The 21,446-nt window shown below is 38.4% G+C and overlaps 1 long non-coding RNA gene across 1 annotated transcript in view; it reads left to right on the top strand.

Moving 5' to 3' along the window:
* The window catches only part of LOC309631477, a 504,817-nt gene extending 484,594 nt beyond the window's left edge, over positions 1-20,223 (top strand). The window contains exon 2 of the long non-coding RNA XR_014246295.1: positions 18,983-20,223. This is a non-coding gene — a long non-coding RNA (uncharacterized lncRNA). The remainder of the gene's footprint in view (positions 1-18,982) is intronic.
* Positions 20,224-21,446: the final 1,223 nt, after the last annotated feature.

Here is a 21,446-nt window from a genome sequence, read left to right as displayed (position 1 = left end):
ACTGAATTTGTTGATCAGTTCTGAAGGGTTTTTTGGAGGAGTCTTTTGGATTTTCTATATATAAGATCATATCATCTGCAAACAAAGAAAATTTTCCTTCTTCCTTTCTTATTTCTTTTTCTCACCTGATTGAACAGGATAGGACTTCCAGTACTATGTTGAATAAGAGTGTTGATAGTGGACACCTTTGTCTTGTTACTGATCTTAGAGGAAACGTTTTTAACCTTTCACCATTGAGTATAATGTTAGTTATGGGCTTATCATATATGGCCTTTATGTGTTGAGATACATTCCTTTTACACCCAATTTGTTAAGTTTTTTTATCATGAAAAGATGTATTTTGTCAAATGCTTATTCTGCATCTATTGAGATCATTGTATGATTTTAGCCTTTCATTCTATTAATGTGTTTTATCACATTTATTGATTCATGAATGTTGAAACATCCTTGCATCCCAGGAATAATTCCCATGTTATCACGGTATACGATTCCTTTAATATATTGTTGAATTTGGTGTGCTAGTATTTTGTTGAGAACTTCTTCATCTATGTTCATCAGGGATATTGGTCTATAGCTTTCTTTTTCTTGTAGCATCCTTTTCTAGCTTTGGTATTATGAGAATGCTGACCTTGTGAAATGAACTTGGAAATATTCCTTTCTCTTCAATTTTTTGGAAGAGTTTGAGAAGAATTGGCTCTAATTCTTCTTTAAATGTTTGACAGAACCTGTCAGTTAGGCCATATAGTCCCGGGCTGTTCTTTGTTGGGAGGTTTTGATTACTGATTTAATCCCCTTACTCATTATTGAGCTGTTCAGATTTTATATTTCTTCATCATTCAGTCTTGGTAGGTTGTATGTTTCTAGGAATTTATCCATATATTCCAAATTATCCAGATTATTTGCAAATAATTGCTACCAGTAGTCTCATGATGCTTTGTATTTCTGTGTTATCAGTTGTAATGTCTCCTCTTTCATTTCTGACTTTATTTGGTCTCTTCTCTCTTTTTTTTTTTTCTTAATCTAACTACTTTTTCAATTTTATGTCAATCTTTAAAAAAAACAGCTCTGGGCTTCCCTGGTGGCGCAGTGGTTGAGAATCTGCCTGCTAATGCAGGGGACATGGGTTCGAGCCCCGGTCTGGGAAGATCCCACATGCCGCAGAGCAACTAGGCCTGTGAGCCACAACTACTGAGCCTGCGTGTCCGGAGCCTGTGCTCCGCAACAAGAGAGGCCGCGATAGTGAGAGGCCTGTGCACCATGATGAAGAGTGGCCCCCACTTGCCGCAACTAGAGAAAGCCCTCGCAAAGAAACGAAGACCCAACACAGCCAAAAATAAATAATAAATAAATAATAAATTAATTTTAAAAAAAACAGCTCTGAGTTTCATTGATCTTTTCTGTTGTTTTTCTGGTCTCTGTTTCATTTATTTCTGTTCTGATGTTTGTTATTTTCTTCTTTCTGCTAACTTTGAGCTTAGTTGTTCTAATTTTCTTGAGGTGTAAATGTAGGTTGTTTGTAATCTTTCTTTTTCCTTAATGTAGGCATTTATCACTCTAAACTTTCCTCTTAGAACTGCTTTTGCAAAATCCCTCTGGTTTTGATATGTTGTTTTTCCATTTTCATTTGTTTCAAGATTTTTATTTCCCTTTTGATTTCTTCATGACTCATTGGTTGTTTGTATATCATTTTTTAAAATCACATTTCTGCCACATGGCAGACAAGAGAATGCACCTCACAAACCTCTAACTAAATGGCACATAATGGACCAAAGACCCCCTTTGCTGTGCTCAGAAATCTATTACCACTTTTGAGCAGAGACTACTTTCCATAAGCTGCTACAAGATTAGCCTGCACATGGGGGTAGATATCATTATTCCCAGTCTATAGAAGAGGTAACTGAGGCTTAGAGAGCTTAAATAACCTACCAAAGGAAATGAAGAAATTGGAAGAGCTGTTGGTATGTTTTCAATATAATTTTTAAAAGCAGTGTTATTCCCATCAATTGTGGTGTTTGTAACTTCAAAGACCCTGTCTAATCAACAATCCTACATGGACAAGTTCTTCAGCACCTCAGTATTTCTAGGAAAGGTAGTTCACTTTATCTTGTCAGGCTCCACTCTAAGACTAGGTCTCTTTTTTTTTTTTTAACATCTTTATTGGAGAATAATTGCTTTACAATGGTGTGTTAGTTTCTGCTTTATAACAAAGTGAATCAGTTATACATCTTCATATATCTCCATATCTCCTCCTTCTTGTGTCTCCCTCCTACCCTCCCTATCCCCCCCCCAAGGTGGTCTCCAATGGAAAAAAAATTGTTTTACTTAGAATACTGTGTGAAAAGTCAACACTGGAATTTTCCAATGCAGTAGCCCTACTACTATTTGCCATCAGCCCTTCCCTCTCTTACTTGGGTGTGTGTTGTCTGCTCCTTTCAATATGTTTCTCAAGCCTGCTGGGACTCCACCCAACCCAGTTGTTACCCATCATCTGGTTCCATGGTCTCCAAATGTTGGGCTCCCTATCCTTAGTTGTTTCTTAATCCAACAATGTCCCATCCTGCATTCAAGGACCCAACAAGAGACAGGATCCATTCAAGCATAGTAATATTTCACCTACCTAAATGATGAGAACAAAGTTAAAGGAAACCAACAAGGAATGGTAAAGCACCTCAGGGCCAGCAAGAGCAGGGAGCCACTCTACCTCTTAGGCTGAAAGGGCAAGGAGAGGGGGAAAAAATTCTAGACCCTGTTGAAGGTAATAGTCATATTGTAACAGTAGCTGTAGCTGTAGGACAAGATAATGAGACAGAAGCTCTGACTTTCTGGAGAACACAATCACTGCCACCTGAGCACAGGAGGGAAGGACCAAAGGGAATAAACACCTCAATCTCTCTCTATTCCCATCTTTCCATCTTCTGATTGTGGAAGGTGTGGGGCAAGGGAGGTTGGCTAGTGTAGCCCGTGATAGTCATTTTCCTCCAACATAAAACAGGGTGGAGAGAAGGGTGCAGAATGGATCTGGAGGAAAGAAAGGAAATACCTGTCATGACTCCACATACCTGCTTTTTCCCTCAGGATGTGTCTAGTTTACCCTCAGGTTTCTCCCTTCTGAACTTGTCTGCTCCATGGCTCCCTAGACTTCTTTTCAGAAAGGCTGACCGCAAGTTGTAGGCATCTGCTAATTTTGTCCTTTTGATATCCTTTTCCTCTTCTTTTGGTAACAATCCTACCAAAACTCTTTTGAGGAGTCTTTGCATCCTGATTCTTATTTCATGTGGTAGGTGGCTGGTTTAAACATCCCCAGTGATAGAGGTTGAGTCCATTTTTAGGCAGCAGGATCAGACTAACCCAAAAGACAATATTTCAGTACCAGTCCAGTTGAGGAAGTCAAAAACAGATCAGTTAACACATGAAATTCAGGCCAGTTTTCAACTTGAGCTCTCAAGAGCTGTCATCTGCTGTTTCTTAATCCTAACTCTAAAATAATTATCCCACTGTGCTACAGGATGTTATGAGGCTATTTCCATTCTAAGACTATGAGGGCAGAGAATGCACTGTTCTTCTTTATATCCCTAATATCCAGCACAATCTCTGACAGTTAACACTTGTGGAATAAATGGAGGAATTGACATGAGAGGATAAACATCCTGGCATGGTTCTATCCAGATGATGGGTGATCCTCATAGAGATTTTGTTGCTACACATCAGCCTGTGTGTCTACCTGGTGTCAAGAGTCAGACTAAAAGTCACAGAGAAAAGAATAAAGGATAGATGATGATAAAGAGAGATTAGGAAATAAACTTGTAGCTTCATATGGCTATAGAAATGACTGAAAGCCAGATACCTTGGTAAAAATTGAAATGTTCCTACATTTTATTCACTGCATAGAAACTACAAAATTGGCAGTAGAGAACGCACAAGATTAAGCAACTAAAAACATTAAATAATGAAGAGTCATGTTTCTGATAAGAGAATAAGAAGACCCACCAAAACCTAGAACACTTCTACTGTTTTCCAACCTATATCCCCGGGGGTCCACCCAGTTAGCCATTTCCATACCTTTTCCATTCTAATCTTTTTTTTTTTTCAAAGCCTTGAAGGCTTCCCACCCCCTTCCTTGTACCAAGGAAGGCCAAGTTCAAATTACAGTCCCTCCCAGAATCCACCTTACCTACTATGACTCATATTACTTTAGAGCCAGCAGAGAAATAGAGGGGGTCTCCAAGAACAATTGTCCAAGGGATCACCATGGTGGTTAAAGGAGATAAGTTGGTCAAGTTCAATTACTTCAAAGCAGATTCACTTTTATCTATGTGTTTGAGCCTCAATAGAAGATGACTCGACATCACTTAAAATTTTCCTGCTTTGTTACATTAATGTTTCACCTGCACAATATTTTTCATCCTCTCAAAACTGTAAAGGTTATGTAGGAGGAGGGAAAATAGCAGCTATGATTTAAAATTCTCTTGCCACCCTCCCTTCCCCACCATAACCCCTACCAAGCCCAGAGTTAGACGTTAAATAGGTATGTGATAATTTTGCTCAATCAAAATAACATGATATGAAGAGCAGTCACTTTGTATCGTGAAGTCTCCTTCAAATGATAGGAATGTGTTTCAAGCAGCTTCATTTCTCTAAGGAACCCAAATCCATAAATGTATCCACGTATATTCTGAGACTGCATTAAAATTGCTGGCTGAGCAAATATGTCTGCCCCCTTGCCCACCCCAAATTCCTAAAAATGACAAATCATATTTCAAAAATAATCAGTCCACAACATTACAGAATAAAAGATATAGAAAAGACAAGATCAGATTGACAGAGGAAAGTATAGCGGAAAGCACGTGCAAAAAGAAATTGCTGAAAATGTATAAGTGGTGGGTAGGAGTCAGGAGAGCCTTGGTTATGATGCCACAGCGAACAACTCCAAAAGTGTGGTTACTTAATGCACAAGCTTAATTCTCCCTTATGTTACACATCCCCAGGGGATTGGTGAGGTGTCTATTACAAAAATCACTCGAGGATCCAGGCTGAGGGAGGTCCCTCCTCTTTTAGAAAGAACATCATTTATAATATGCATCCCCCTCAGTTGCTGGAACAGGAAGAGGAAAAGGACGGCCAATTGCACATGGACTTCTTACTGCCTCAGCCTGCAATGGAGCCACATCACCTGCCAATCGCTCATCGACCTAAGTACCCACATGGCCCTCTCTAACAAACATGACTGATAAATGTAGAAGAGAAAGTTAAATATTTGCTGAATGTTATTCTCTGCCACTTAATGTAAAAATATTTCAAGTCTTCAGGCAATACTGTATGACTTGATTTTGGGAACATGGTAGATAGACCCTGACCTATAAAGGTTCCTAGAGAAAGAAGAACCAAAGAAACAAGAATTGCTAACAAGGAGTCATGCCTCCATCTTACATCTATTACCTAAGGTACTTCTTTCCCATCAGTCTCCTTTCCTGTTTATCTAGTACATTTCCTCCTTTTTAAAGACAAAGACAGGGCTTCCCTGGTGGCGCAGTGGTTGAGAATCTGCCTGCCAATGCAGGGGACACGGGTTCGAGCCCTGGTCTGGGAAGATCCCACATGCCACAGAGCAACTAGGCCCGTGAACCACAACTACTGAGCCTGCGCGTCTGGAGCCTGTGCTCCGCAACAAGAGAGGCCGCGATAGTGAGAGGCCCACGCACCGCGATGAAGAGTGGTCCCCACTTGCCACAACTAGAGAAAGCCCTCACACAGAAACGAAGACCCAACACAGCCAAAAATAAATAAATAAATAAATAAAAGAACGTGAATTAAAAAAAAAATTATATAAAAAAAAAAAAGACAAAGACATTGGGGTTTAACTTTCTCCTTACAATCAAGGAGGAGCCAGTCCCACCTGAGAACAGGACTAAATCCTTGGACAGAGATACTTTAAAGGTCCGGTGGATAGAATATCAACTAAATATATTTCTTCTAAATGTGTTCACCCAGCCATTCAATCAGAAAGTATTTTGGGGTGCCTTCTATGTGCCAGATAATGTGCTAGGTTCTCTGTCTCTGGAAGCACAAAATCAAATCAAACCTAGGTTCTGCACAAAGCTGAGGCAACAGAGACACACATGGAGTCAATTGTCCAGGGCATTATTGCAGAATCTTCAAGCTTAGCGATGAAAAAAGAGGATTCGCTCTGCAAGTGAACAGGCCAGGAAGGGTCTAGAAGGGTTTCATGGTGAAAGTGACATTGGAAGACTTAAAAGGTCCAGTTTAGGTATAATAATAAGCATTAGGAAAATGTTCTATTATTTTTTTCAATCTTTCCTCACCACAGTTACTTCTTTCTCCAATTCATCTTCCCATTTACTTGCTTGGCAGAAGTGGCAGGAACCCATAGGGGTGTCACCTTTCCCTCCTTCCAAATCGTTCTGTTTTGCCTTTTCCAGCTGTTGTGCTGAATTTAAGTCTGCAAAACCAACCTGGAGGCACAGGAAGCTGAGGCAACGAAAGCCTATTCACTTGACTGCTGCTTTCCCACTTGATGGTTGAGTCACCTTTTAAAATAATGCTTCCCTTATTTGTCATTCTCCTTCTTTAACACCACTGCCAGCTGTACTTTCCACTTCACATGAATTTTGCTCTATTCCAATTTTCTACTTCTCTGACTGTAATCCCACGGTTACAAATGGAATCCCAGGATACACTAATATCTCTTACTCACTGGCATTGAAGAGATCAATATTTCAAAATGCCATATGTTTTCTAGATCAGCCATGGCATGCATACAAATAAGTGAGATCTGAACCATTGCAGTATCTGTAAGTTACGTAAACCACCAGCCAAAAAAGGCAAGTTATCCCTTGCGGCTAAATTTCCAAAGGTCATCTTGATGGCTGACCAGTGAGCCAACTGGTCATGTGTCTTTGCCATATCTGGGAGTTTGAAGAAGAAAAGGATCACCAAAAATGCCAACAGCATGCTGCGTAATTCAATGCTGAGTGTACCCATTGGCAATCAGACATCCCAGGGTCCAGCTGGAGACTCTACCCAGTGATAGCACTCCGTTCCTGACAGTCGTGTTTTGTACCCATTCATTCAACTCATCCATTCAACAAATACTCATGGAGCACCTATGTTTCATGGCCTGAACTATGCTTCAAGGATAAAGGGACAAATAAATCACTTTTCAAGAGGCTCCTGTTCCACCAGAGGAAGGAGATATGTGCATAGGTAATAAAGTGTAATAAGCACAATGACAGACATGCATCGTGCCTGAGGAGTGGAGGGAAACCCCAGCTTAAAAGGTCCCAGGAGTCTTCCAAGAGGAAGTGATGCCTGAGCTGAGTGGTGAAGGATAAAGGAGTCAGGTCAATAATTTCAAAACGCATCTGTTGGAAAGAATGGCACACGTCGGAAACTGCAAGTAGTTCAATATGACCAGAGCAGTTCATGACAATGGGCATGTGAGACATACAAAGAAAAAATAAGAAATCATCTGTGCTTCAAAAATATTAGAGTTCTTTGGGACAATTAGGGACAAGATCTAGCACGTGTAGATGATCCATTGTGTACATACACGCATTGGGGGTTTTCACACATTTTTAAATTTTATCCTTACAATAGTCCTCAAGGTGCATTTAACGAAGGTCCTCCCTCTTTTGCAGATACGGAAATGAGGACAGAGAGAGATTCAATATTTTGCTGTGGCTCTTCACATAGTAAATTATAAAATTAGACTCTAAGCCAAGGACTCCAAAGTTTACAAAATAGACCAAAATTCTGGTTGAATGATGTATAGAGCCAGACCAAGGGACATACATTCTTAGATACAGAAATCTGATAGAAGGAAAAATCAGTGTTCATAGAGTGAATATATAAGACTGATGTGGTAGATAAAATACACACCTGAAATATGGGATAGAAATTCACCAGGGAGAGAAGAAGCAGCGCATCTTTACAGGCAGAAAATAAATAGTGCTTAAGAAGTTACAGTCTCCTGGGGTGCATTGTGAAATGGATTTGGAGGGCTGGACAAATAATTATGGAATGCCTATGAGATATGAAACCCTAGGCCTTGTACTTCAGAAAACTTCTCTCATTTAACCCTCATAACAAATCAATAAGCTTCCCTACCTTTTCATCCATGAAATGGGAGTGAATCCGGGTTAAAAATAAAACTGATGTCACACATACATAGCACAGTGTGCAGCATAGAGTAGACCAGTGGCTCACATCACCTTCATTTTACATGTAAAGAAACTTGAGCTTGAGGGAGATTGAATCCCTTGCCTTCAATCACACAGCTAGAGGAGACAGAGAGCATATTTTAACCCAGGTATATCTGCTCTATTTCTTCACAGCCTTTCAAGTCATACAAACTCCTTTGGTTAGGGTTAAACTGAGGCAGAACTGTCTAATAGACAACATAAGTACTAGTACTCAATGAAGCAAGAATACTAAAACTCTATTGCTTACTTCCCTCACCATAATATATCTTTGTTTCAGGAACCTGGGGCTTCCTGAAATCCCCACTAGTTCTAATTGTTTAAAATTATAGATTGATAGATTAGATAGATAGATAGATGATAGATAGATAATTAGACATTTCTACTTTAATATGATTTACTGCCATGCCTGACCTCTTCCAGGTTCTTTGTATCTTAAAGTTTTTCTGTAATTTGTATAATTAACAAGTATACACTTTTAGATAATTTCAGCAACCACTGAGCAGGTAAGGTGTCAGAAGGCCCCTGAAGTCATCACTATCTTACTATATCCTTTGATTTAGTGAAAACCAAACCATATGAAAATATCAAAAGAATGTAAAATCATCAGGCTCCACAGAGGTTCCAAAGTAATAAAATGAGCCAGTTTGCAAGGCAAGAAGAATGACCCCTATTAAAAAGAGTTTTAAAAATTAGGTATGGTAATATGGCTTCAGTCTGTCGGAGCAGTAGTCAAATGAAAATATATTTAAAAGAGTGGTTCTAGCCCCTGTGGTAGGTGTACCCTGGGACAGCCATCATATCTTTAATAACTTTGCTGTATTTCTTCACCACATTATTGAGAATTGTTTAATGAGCAGTTTCCCTCAGAGAATATATCAGATTCTCAGAAGCAGTTGCCATGAGAGATATTCTTTAAAGCCTGATGAAATTATGTTTATTCTTTTACATTTCTTCCTGGAACGGCCAAAATGATGGTGCTTTCTTTTTTTTTTTTTTCCTTTTAGAAATATATTTTCTGCTTACAAAGATAGTAAATGTTCATGGTAGAAAATGTAAAAATGAAACAGAATAAAGAACAATCGAGATCAATGTGATTCTATTGTCCAAACACAGACGGTAACTAACTATTCGGGTTTTATTTCTTTCTCAACTTGAATTCCTACATTATTTTTGTATGAGCAAGATCAAATAAATGTATGTTAGTCACATTTGGATACTGCCTCAATTTTGTATCCCACTTTGTTCTATAATTGTATCATTCTCTCATGTTAATCATAATCTTCTTGTAAACCAGACAGCAGCTACCTGGAAATTTCAACATTCTCCAGCGTGCAGTGATCTTGTTTTCCACTCACACCTAACACTTGCTCCCATTCATAGCGCTTGGGTCCTTAGGCAGCTACTATCCTGTTTTAGCCTATTTTGTGCCGTGGTGGTGTCACCTGTCTTCCTTCAGCGTAACCCCATGATTACATGTGTTGACACTAACGTCAGAGAACCAAGGGTCAACTCACCCACCCAATTTCTGGCTCTGTGATTTGGGGTAAGTCACTTAAGCTCCCTAGGCCTCCATAAAATGGGAGTAAATCCAGATTTAAAAATAAACCACCTGAAGGTCATAGCACAGTGATAGGCATGGAGTAGACCACTGGTTCGCATTGGTTTAAACAGTAGTCACTATCGAAGAGAAGTAGTGGGAAATATTACATTGTTAGAGGTAGTTAAACTTCTCCAGACATAACTAACACAAGATTCTTGAGTACGCTGGCCTTTGTTGAGGGTTTGAAGGTAGAAGAGGGTCACTTTAGCATAAGCCAAGAAAAAATTTAAATTCAATGTCAGACATCGCTCGTCCTAGAAATTTTGAAAAATATCTTCCAAAGAGACTTTTTACTGGCTGTCTTTTCAAATAACAGAACAGCTTTGCTTTTAATAATTTCAAAACTTTCTTCTGAAATTTTCCTTCATAAATTGCCTCTATCCCATTTCTACTGATAGCTTTATTTTCTTTTTTGGTAGATTCTTTCTTTATACTTCTTGCTTCTTTCATTTACTGGGGTTTTAATGCATTTCTTATCGATTTGCAGGTGTTATTTTTATGTCAATTACATATGTAATGTTATAGTCCTTTTGGTTAGTCAAATATTTTTAATGTTCTATTTTGATTCCTCTGTTGATGTTTTAGCTATAATCTCTTTGCATTATTTTTTACTGGTTTCACTAGAAATTACAATGGGTATCTTAACCACCTATGTGGGCTTAATTTTTACTACTTCATGTAAAAAAAATGTAGAAATCTTCTAATATCATAGTTCAATTTACCACCACCATCCTTTGTGCTATAATTATTATACATATTATACCTATAAACATTACAAACCCCATACTACAGTGTTATAATTATTACTTTAAGTAGTAGTTGTTGTTTTTTTTTTTTCATTCCAACTCCGTTTATTAAGAATTTAAGCTTATAAAGACATTACTGTAGGGGTAAAATTCTTCATGGATCTCTCAAATCCCTGCACACCTTGAGCAGAGAAACTGACTGCCTTTTGTTCTGGACTATATTTTGAAGGATGTTTATGTAATGACCAGCCTTGATGAAGAGAGACAGTGTCTCCCTCCGGAGCAAAATGCAGGTTTGCTTACATCCTTGTAAGATAGCTCCTAGTCCCCAAAGATTTGGGTGGTTTTTATGTGCCGATCAGGGAATTCACACTCTCTGTGGGGCTCCCCCTCTTCCAAGAACTCCCCCATAATTTTATCATCGTTCTGCCAGCCTGAACTTTGTCCTTTGACAACTTGTGCCAATAAGGAGCAGCTTTCTGCAGCTGGAGACTCATGCAAACTAAGTATGGGGCAGCAGAGGGTACCTTCCAGCCTGATGCTGCCAACTTGTTCATCTCACTCCTGTTTCTGCATGTTTGCTCTCTAGGGCTTTTACATAGTTGTATTTTTCACATTATTTGTCTACATTTTATAGTTATCATCTACAGTTATAGGGTGAGTCTAATTAAGCTCTTCTATCACTACCAGAAATCAGATTTCTTATGTGACTTCTGAGTTTTTTCTTCCTCCATCCTCTCTTTGCCTGAGTTCCACCAAGGAGTCACTTTCCCCCATCTGGAAGAACTATTCTTCACTCAAGAGCGTATGAGGCTTTCTTGCCTACAGGAGTCTTCAAACAAATTACTAGAACGTGGCTCTAATAATAATGGCTGCAGTTTACTAAGTCTAATCCACTCTAACTCTCCCAAAATGGAAGAAAGTAACCAGAGCTTATTCTTCACGTGAAAAAGAATGTTTCTCATTTTTCTATCCAAGCTGCCCTCTTCACAGCCATTACTTCAACACTCTCTTCTGTTTTACTTCCCCAAATGGGCACTTCTTCCTTTACTGAGAAGAGCCTATAGTCCAGGACCTGTTCTTTCTATTGAACCTAGAGGCTATTCATAAATATCTAGAGTTTTCATGGTCTTCATTAATGTTCAGTCACCATTTCTTTTTTTAAAAATTATTATTTCTGGATTGGAAAATTCTTGAGAATGTGAACAACTCACCAGTGTACCTGCTCCTAAAGTCATCTCTTTTAAAATTCTGATCCATTCTCATTTCTCCAAATATGACATACAGATGGTCAACAGGCACATGAAAAGGTTCTCAGCATGACTAATTATTAGAGAAATGAAAATCAAAACTACAATGAGGTGCCATTTCACACCAGTCAGAATGTCCATCATTAAAAAGTCTACAACAAATGCTGGAGAGGATGTGGAGAAAAGGGAACCCTCCTACACTGTTGATGGGAATGTAAATTGGTACAGCCACTATGGAGAACAGTATGGAGGTTCCTTAAAAAACTAAAAATAGAGTTACCTTATAATCCTGCAACACAACTCCTGGGCATATATCCAGAGAAAACTCTAATTTGAAAAGATACATGCACCCCAATGTTCATAGCAGCACTATTTACCACAGCCAAGACAGAGGAACAACCTAAATGTCCATTGACAGATGATGGATAAAGAAGATGTGATATATATATATATACACACATACACAATGGACTATTACTCAGCCACAAAAAATGGAATAGTGCCATTTGCAGCAACATTGATGGAGCCAGAGATTATCATACTAAGTGAGGTAAGTCAGACAAAGACAAATATCATATGATATCACTTACATGTGGAATTTTAAAAAATGATAAAAATGAACTTATTTACAAAACAGAAACAGGTTCTTAGACATAGAAAACAAACTTACAGTTACCAAAGGGGAAAGGCAGGGAAGGGATAAATTAGGAGTTTGGGATGAACATATACACACTATTATATATAAACTAGGTAAACAACAAGAACCTACTGTATAGCACAGGGAACTATATTCAATATCTTGTAATAACCTATAATAGAAAAGAAACTGAAAAAGAATATATATATGTATAACGAATCACTTAACTATACACTCGAAACTAACACAATATTTTAAATTAATTATACTTCAATTAAATAAATGAAAAGAAAAGAAAAAGAAAAAAATTCTGGTCAGTTCTACTCCAATCCAAAGTTGAAACTTATCATGCAAGAAATATTTTGGAAGGGAAGAGGCAAATAAGAGTTGAAAACTAGAATTGATCAATGTAAGAGAGTTAGAACATAAGACACTAGAATACATAAACAGACAGTCAATACATTGAATTCAGGTAATTTTGAGTATTTGAGCTCTTTAACTTAAATACTGTATCTAGAGACATCTACTATAAATAGAGGTATCTGGGCCATAATAGGTGTTCAATAATTATTTATTGAATAATGATTGTTTATTTAAGCTGGTAAATGACGGTGTCTTTGTCCAAACTACTTGCTTGTGATTCATTGTAAAGATGTTTTTATTTAACTTGTCTGGCAAGAGAGACTAAAAGTTTGCATCATGACCTCTGAAACAGCCTCCAACTCTAGCAAAACAATGCTATGACTTTCTGTTTCTAGGTTGAAATGGGCTTGACAGGGTCTTTCTAGGCACACCGTAATGAGTCTTTGCACATGTCTATTGCAACACTTCAAACTGATTTGTAAAAATTTATCCAGTTGTCACCTCCATCAGTCTGTGAGTCTTGGAGGATGAAAGCAGTGCTGTCCTCATTTCAGAAGACCCCAGCAGTAATTATCGCTTTCCACACACAGTGGAAACTCAGAAAATGATAAATGGGTACACGTGGAACTTTTTGTTCCTAAATGAATGGTTCGTTTAGTATACTAATTATGAGTAAGAGCTTTTTTTAAATGACATATCAATATGCCAAATTAGACTGCTATTGAGTTTATACAGTTTCAGCATTAATTTATTGGCTGCCTCCTACGGATGGGGCATGGAGAAGGGCCAGAAGATGCAAACATGCGAGCACTTACAGAGGAATAATGGGCTTCTGTTGCTTATCTGCACATCAAGCAAAGCATAGCACAGGAAACAAGGCTTTACTCAATAAACTGGAAACTAGTTCTGTGTTTTTTGGCCCCCTGCCAATGTAGGGGACACAGGTTTGAGCCCTGGTCTGGGAAGATCCCACGTGCCGCGGGGCAACTAAGCCTGTGCACCACAACTATTAAGCCTGCACACTAGAGCCTGCCAGCCACAACTACTGAGCCCACATGCCACAACTACTGAAGCCCGCACGCCTAGAGCCTGTGTTCCACAACAGGAGAAGCCCCCTTAATGAAAAGCCGGTGCACCTCAACAAAGACCCAATGCAGCCAAAAATAAATAAATAAATTTATAAAAAAGAAAAAAAAGATTAACATAACAGCTACAAAAATTCAATCCAAAAAAAATTTTCATTTCTACTTAAAACCATTATGGGTAAGATACATCACCATATACTACCCTCCGGCTTAGACTTTCTAAGCAGAACTATTTTCAATATCTACTTTCAAAACACAAACCAACAGTATATCAGGAATCTTTGTCTACCACATTCCACCCTAGTCAACTATGCCAGAGCAGTTTGCTTAATAAAAGTGGTAACATCTCAATTTTACCATAAGATGAGCCACATGGAGCGAGATACATATAATTACCACTTAGGAAGGAATTTGATGTCTCCTCTTATTTCTGGGATTTGGTAAAAGAAAAATGGATTTATACAGTGAGCAAAGATTGTCCAAGATAACTTTCAGATTACCGAATTGGGTAAAGGAATGGCTAGTTGCTACGGTTCATAAGCCCCTCTTCTTTAGAAATGGGAAGAAGCAGCACCAATTTCGTCAGCTCAAAGAAATAGAAAGAGCATTTAATATTGGAGCACCTAACCAAAACAAAGTAAGGAAACAGATGTTAGAACAGGATGTTAGAATAGGAAACCCTAGGAGAATTGGGCTGTACTTATATTTTCTAGACTCAACGACACAGCAAAATGCAAAGTAACGCAGTGAAATCCCCTCAATCGCCATTGCCGTTGTTTCTTTCCTCCTAGGTCTTGTGCATTGTTTGCATCTGGACAATTTCAATAACCTCTTAGTTCCTTGTCAGCAATCTCATCTTCCTCCTGTATGTGCTCCAAAGAACCACCAGAGTGAAGTGATCATGCTGTTTTCATGCTCAAATTCTTTCAACAACTCCCTCGGAGAATGAAGTCCAAAGTCAGCCTGGTATTTAACTCTGCTTAAACAGTCCTCCTTTGCAAGCGCTTTAAAAATAACCTAAATAACAAGAGTAACACCTATACTCTAGGCTTCCCGTTGGGACATTTTAATGGCCACGTTTAAAAGTCTGTATTTCCTGTTTCACTATGCATTCCAGACCTTGCTGCACAGATGTGTTTTTTCTATCAACTGTGTAAACAGTATCACACAAAATGTCTAGCCATGACTGGATTAATCAGGGGCCACCAAGTTCCAAGGCAATTTAAGTGAGGATCTTAGCACCGCCTTGAAATCCAAGGCACTTGTTCACATTTAACAAGCTGTGCAGTGAAGGAAATGTGATGAAATTTGGCACAGAATTTGGGACAGAATGTTTTTTTCACCCAAAGGATCGCTAGATGCAGTAAAACCAGAGAACTCTTTTTTTTTTTTTTTAAGGCAAAGTAATGGGAGATTTGTTGTCTTTCAGCCTAATGCTAGTTTTCTGACCCAAAATGACCAATTCACTTTTCAGGGCTAATGAAATTGGTCAGTGGAATTTCGTTATGCTAGGAAATGAAATTAATGTGCAGTCCAAAAATCAAATTGATTTTCTGTAAACATAGGGGATTGGTCAAATCTAGAAGGATAGTTTTTAAAAGATAAAATGACGGCAACCCAAGACATATTTAAAATGCCACAATATAATTAATCTGAGCATTTTTCTTTTTAAAAATGTTGTCTCGTGAAAATTTGGATTAGATAACCACAATTATATTTAATATGTTTTTCTTTACATTTACTTGTATACCCCAAATGGAAAGAGTCTGTGTTCATTTGTTGCTTAACCCCATAAGCCAGCCTCAAACACTCACATACCACGCATTCGTGTCCTGTAAAGTTCAGCCTAAAACACTAGTTTATGCTCAAAGTAATTTCTCAGAAATTTTTCCTTGTTTGTAAGCTTGTTTGAACTAAGATTCTGTTTCCACCTACTCCAAAATCTGAAGGCAGAGGCTTCAGTCTTGACTTAGACTCTCCAGATCGATGTTGACCCCTTCTCTCCTGATACTTAGGCATCCTCTTTTTCTTAAGCAGCTCTGTCCCACCTTCTTTGGCTTTTAACTTCTCCTGTTGCTTCATGAAGAAAGTATTCCAATCAAGGTCACCACTGAGACCTGTATTGCTCTAATAAATGCAACTGCTGATTCTCCAGCTTCCATTCACATTGACTAGGTGGATTGCTCCCTCCTCTTCAATAGTCTTTGCTTGTTTGACTCCAGGATATTTCCAAAATTTCCAAATTTTCCTCCTATCACACTGGCCATTGCTTCTGCATCTTCTCTGATGGATCCACCTCATTTCCTTGACTCAATCTTGGACATCTTCTCTCTTCTAAATAGACTCACTTCCTTCATGATCCCATCAGTCTTATGACATTGAAATCTATCTATACGCTGCTGTCTCCCCAGATGATGACCCTCCTCCATGGACCTGTCACCTGAACTTCCGTCTCCAGATCTCTGCTTAAACATCCACACTCTAATAAGCTCATTAAGCTGAGCGTGTCCCAGACAGAGCTCCATCTCCGTGTGGGTAACTTCAGTATTCCTATTGCTCCAGCCCAGCTGTCCACGACTTCTCTCTTACTCTCACATGGCACATCAAGTCTATCAGGTACCTGTGCTGCCATGGAAATACATCCACAGTCAAAGACATCTCATCACCTCCACTGCTACCAACCTGTAACAAGCCAGCATCATCCCTGACATGGATGACTGAAATGCCTCCTAATTTGTCGTCTTTTTTTTTTTTTGGCTGCGTTGGGGCTTCATTGCTGCACACAGGCTTTCTCTAGTTGCGGCGAGCGGGGGCTACTCTTTGTTGCGGTGCGCGGGCTTCTCACTGTGGTGGCTTCTCTCGTTACGGAGCATGGGCTCTAGGCACGCGGGCTTCAGTAGCTCTGGCATGTGGGCTCAGTAGTTATGGCTTACGGGATCTAGAGTGCAGACTCAGTAGTTGTGGCTCACGGGCTTAGTTGCTCCACGGCATGTGGGATCTTCCCGGACCAGGGATCAAACCCATGTCCCCTGCATTGGCAGTCAGATTCTTAACCACCGTGCCACCAGGGAAGTCTTCTAATTTGTCTCCTTGCTTTGGACTTTGTTGACTCTATCGTGCCTACTACCCAATGTTTTAGTCTATTCTTGACACTGCAATTGGAATATTCCTGTTACAATGTAAGTTATATCATCTCACTCTCCTTCTTACTCCCCTTCTGTAGCTTTCTACATCATTTCAAGTGAAAGCCAAAATCACTGCAATGGCCTACAGGGTCTGACACAATCTTTAACCCTGCCCCACTTATCTCATATGCCTCCCTACCTCAAACCCTCCACTGGTCCACACTGGCTGGCTCACAGTTCTTTAAGACTCTGTGTCCCACTCCTTCCTGAAAGCACTTGCACTTGCTGTCTTTTCTTCTGGGCCATTCCTCCTTGCTATTTCCACCCCACGTTGCTCCCTCTCTTACCTCCTTCTTGTTTTTATCAAATATCACCTTCTCTATGATCCTTCATTTATCATGCTTTTAAAAGTAGAATCTTGGGACTTCCCTGGGGGTCCAGTGAGTAAGGCTCTGCGCTCCCAATGTAGGGATCCCAGGTTAAATCCGTGGTCAAGGAACTAGATCCCACTTGCATGCCGCAACTAAGAGTTCGCATGCCACAACTACAAAAAGATCCCACACGCCCCAATGAAGATCCCGTGTGCTTCAACTAAGACCTGGTGTGGCCTAAATAAATATTTTAAAAAATAAATAAATAAAATAAAATAAAATTAGAATCTTTCCAGCACTACTTACTTAATTATGCAATAAAATAGTAAAATATTAATTACAACATAAATATTAAACCTAGTAAACATAGAGTTAAACCTTGGAAACTAAAGCCTGGAGAAAAAAAGAGAGAGAGAGAGAGAAAAAGAGAGACAGAGGGAGAGAGAGAAAGGGAGAGAGAGAGAGAAGACAAATATGTGGTCCAGAAGGTCCTCCAGGACTTTACTTCTGAGCATCCTGACAACCAAAATAAAAATGGTAACAGAATCATTTGAGTGGTTTCTCAATGCCCATGAAGATAAATCATGATAGTTCATAAGAGGAAGTAAAATTTTACCTACCACTTCACTCCGAAAGAAATTTCTTGTAGGGAAAAAAAAAGAATTTTTTTTTTTTTTTTTTTTTGGCCACACCAGGTGGCTTGTAGGTTCTTAGTTCCTCAACCAGGGATCAAACCCGGGCCAAGGCAGTGAAAGCGCCAAGCCCTAACCATTGGACTGCCGCAGAATTCCCTGTATGAAACTTCTTAAAAGGAATTCAAGCAATGTTGGGGGTGGTGATAGTAACCATATCTCGTTATGAAATGTAAGTGTGAGCCTCAGAAAGCACTTTTTCTTTTTTTTTTTTTTTTTCACACACACACACTGTATTTTATTTTTACAAGAGATAAATAGACTGACACCAAGCATTGTACATGGATGACCACAACAAAAGCAACAATGATTGCAATTACCAAACATGAAACACACTCATACTATGTCATAATATTGACATTCAGTCCAGTAATCCTCCACTGTAACAGCTCCTTTACTTTGCAGTGAAAATTGATTTGTATATTCTTTGCCTCTGAGTCCTTGTGGGATTTTTTTTTTTTTTTAATTCAGACAGAAAGTCACAAAAATTATACTCATCCTCATCAGTTCACTCAGTCCCATGTAATTCATTTTTTTTTTCATCTTGATCTTTTGTTAGCACTTTTATGAGTTCATCAGTTTTTCATTAGAGTTCTGAAAATGCTTATTCATTCAGTTCAGCAGTACAGTCAGTTACCAGAAACCTGTACTTGTCAGAGTCTTTTCCATGAATTTCTTGAAGATGAAACCCTTTTATAGGAACATATTTGCAAAATCATCAGAGTACACCCAGAACTGTCTGTAAATGACAAAAGACTTAAAAATGACCACGGTTAAAGATTTGATGAAAGTTCATAATAATGCAGTTGACAAGAAAATTAGTTATTTCTGAGATATACATTTTAAAGTAATAACTAGGATTATTACTTATAACATTATACCAGAACATATAAGATTTTTAGAAATTTCATGTAATGTCTGAAACATTTATATTAACATATTTCCATACATATTTCCATACAAATACAAATATAAGATTTTTAGAAATTTCATGTAATGTCTGAAACATTTATATTAACATATTTCCATACAAATAACCCAATGAAAGTTTAGTATTAGTTGTTTTGTTTGTTTTTTTATACTGCAGGTTCTTATTAGGCATCAATTTTATACACATCAGTGTATACATGTCAATCCCAATCGCCCAATTCAGCACACCACCATCCCCACCTCACCGCAGTTTTCCCCCCTTGGTGTCCATATGTCCATTCTCTACATCTGTGTCTCAACTTCTGCCCTGCAAACTGGCTCATCTGTACCATTTTTCTAGGTTCCACATACATGCATTAATATACGATATTTGTTTCTCTCTTTCTGACTTACTTCACTCTGTATGACAGTCTCTAGATCCATCCACGTCTCAACAAATGACTGAATTTCGTTCCTTTTTATGGCTGAGTAATATTCCATTGTATATATGTACCACATCTTCTTTATCCATTCGTCTGTTGATGGGCATTTAGGTGGCTTCCATGACCTGGCTATTGTAAATAGTGCTGCAATGAACATTCGGGTGCATGTGTCTTTTTGAATTACGGTTTTCTCTGGGTATATGACCAGTAGTGGGATTGCTGGGTCATATGGTAATTCTATTTTTAGTTTTTTAAGGAACCTCCATATTGTTCTCCATAGTGGCTGTATCAATTTACATTCCCACCAACAGTGCAAGAGGGTTCCCTTTTCTCCACACCCTCTCCAGCATTTGTTGTTTGTAGATTTTCTGATGATGCCCATTCTAACAGGAGTGAGGTGATACCTCATTGTAGTTTTGATTTGCATTTCTCTAATAATTAGTGATGTTGAGCATCTTTTCATGTGCTTTGTGGCCGTCTGTATGTCTTCTTTGGAGAAATGTCTATTTAGGTCTTCTGCCCATTTTTGGATTGGGGTGTTTGTTTCTTTGATATTGAGCTGAATGAGCTGTTTATATATTTTGGAGATTAATCCTTTGTCCGTTGATTCATTTGCAAATATTTTCTCCCATTCTGAGGGTTGTCTTCTCGTCTTGTTTATGGTTTCCTTTGCTGTGCAAAAGCTTTGAAGTTTCATTAGGTCCCACTTGTTTATTTTTGTTTTTATTTCCATTACTCTAGGAGGTGGATCAAAAAAGATCTTGCTGTGATTTATGTCAAAGAGTGTTCTTCCTATGTTTTCCTCTAAGAGTTTTATAGTGTCCAGTCTTATATTTAGGTCTCTAATCCATTTTGAGTTTATTTTTGTGTATGGTGTTAGGGAGTATTCTAATTTCATTCTTTTACATGTAGCTGTCCAGTTTTCCCAGCACCACTTATTGAAGAGACTGTCTTTTCTCCATTGTATATCTTTGCCTCCTTTGTCATAGATTAGTTGACCATAGGTGCGTGGGTTAATCTCTGGGCTTTCTATCTTGTTCCATTGATCTATGTTTCTGTTTTTGTGCCAGTACCATATTGTCTTGATTACTGTAGCTTTGTAGTAGAGTTTGAAGTCAGGGAGTCTGATTCCTCCAGCTCCATTTTTTTGCCTCAAGACTGCTTTGGCTATTCGGGGTCTTTTGTGTCTCCATACAAATTTTAAGATGATTTGTTCTAGCTCCGTAAAAAATGCCATTGGTAATTTGATAGGGATTGCATTGAATCTGTAGATTGCTTTGGGTAGTATACTCATTTTCACAATGTTGATTCTTCCAATCCAAGAACATGGTATATCTCTCCATCTGTTGGTATCAGCTTTAATTTCTTTCATCAGTGTCTTATAGTTTTCTGCATACAGGTCTTTTGTCTCCCTAGGTAAGTTTATTCCTAGGTATTTTATTCTTTTTGTTGCAATGGTAAATGGGAGTGTTTCCAAAATTTCTCTTTCAGATTTTTCATCATTAGTGTATAGGAATGCAAGAGATTTCTGTGCATTAATTTTGTATCCTGCAACTTTACCATATTCATTAATTAGCTCTAGCAGTTTTCTGGTGGCAGTTTTAGGATTCTCTATGTATAGTATCATGTCATCCGCAAACAGTGACAGTTTTACTTCTTCTTTTCCAATTTGTATTCCTTTTATTTCTTTTTCTTCTCTGATTGCCGTGGCTAGGACTTCCAGAACTATGTTGAATAATAGTGGTGAGAGTGGACATCCTTGTCTCGTTCCTGATCTTAGAGGAAATGCTTTCAGTTTTTCACCATTGAGAATGATGTTTGCTGTGGGTTTGTCATATATGGCCTTTATTATGTTGAGGTAGGTTCCCTCTATGTCCACTTTCTGGAGAGTTTTTATCAGAAATGGGTGTTGAATTTTGTCAAAAGCTTTTTCTGCATCTATTGAGATGACCATATGGTTTTTATTCTTCAATTTGTTAATATGGTGTATCACATTGATTGATTTT

Source organism: Balaenoptera borealis (genome assembly GCF_965194805.1).
Source record: "Balaenoptera borealis genome assembly, chromosome: 6".
NCBI classification, from domain to species: Eukaryota; Metazoa; Chordata; class Mammalia; order Artiodactyla; family Balaenopteridae; genus Balaenoptera; species Balaenoptera borealis.
The sequence above is the reverse complement of the archived record's forward strand: the minus strand, read 5'-3'. Positions and strand labels throughout refer to the sequence as shown.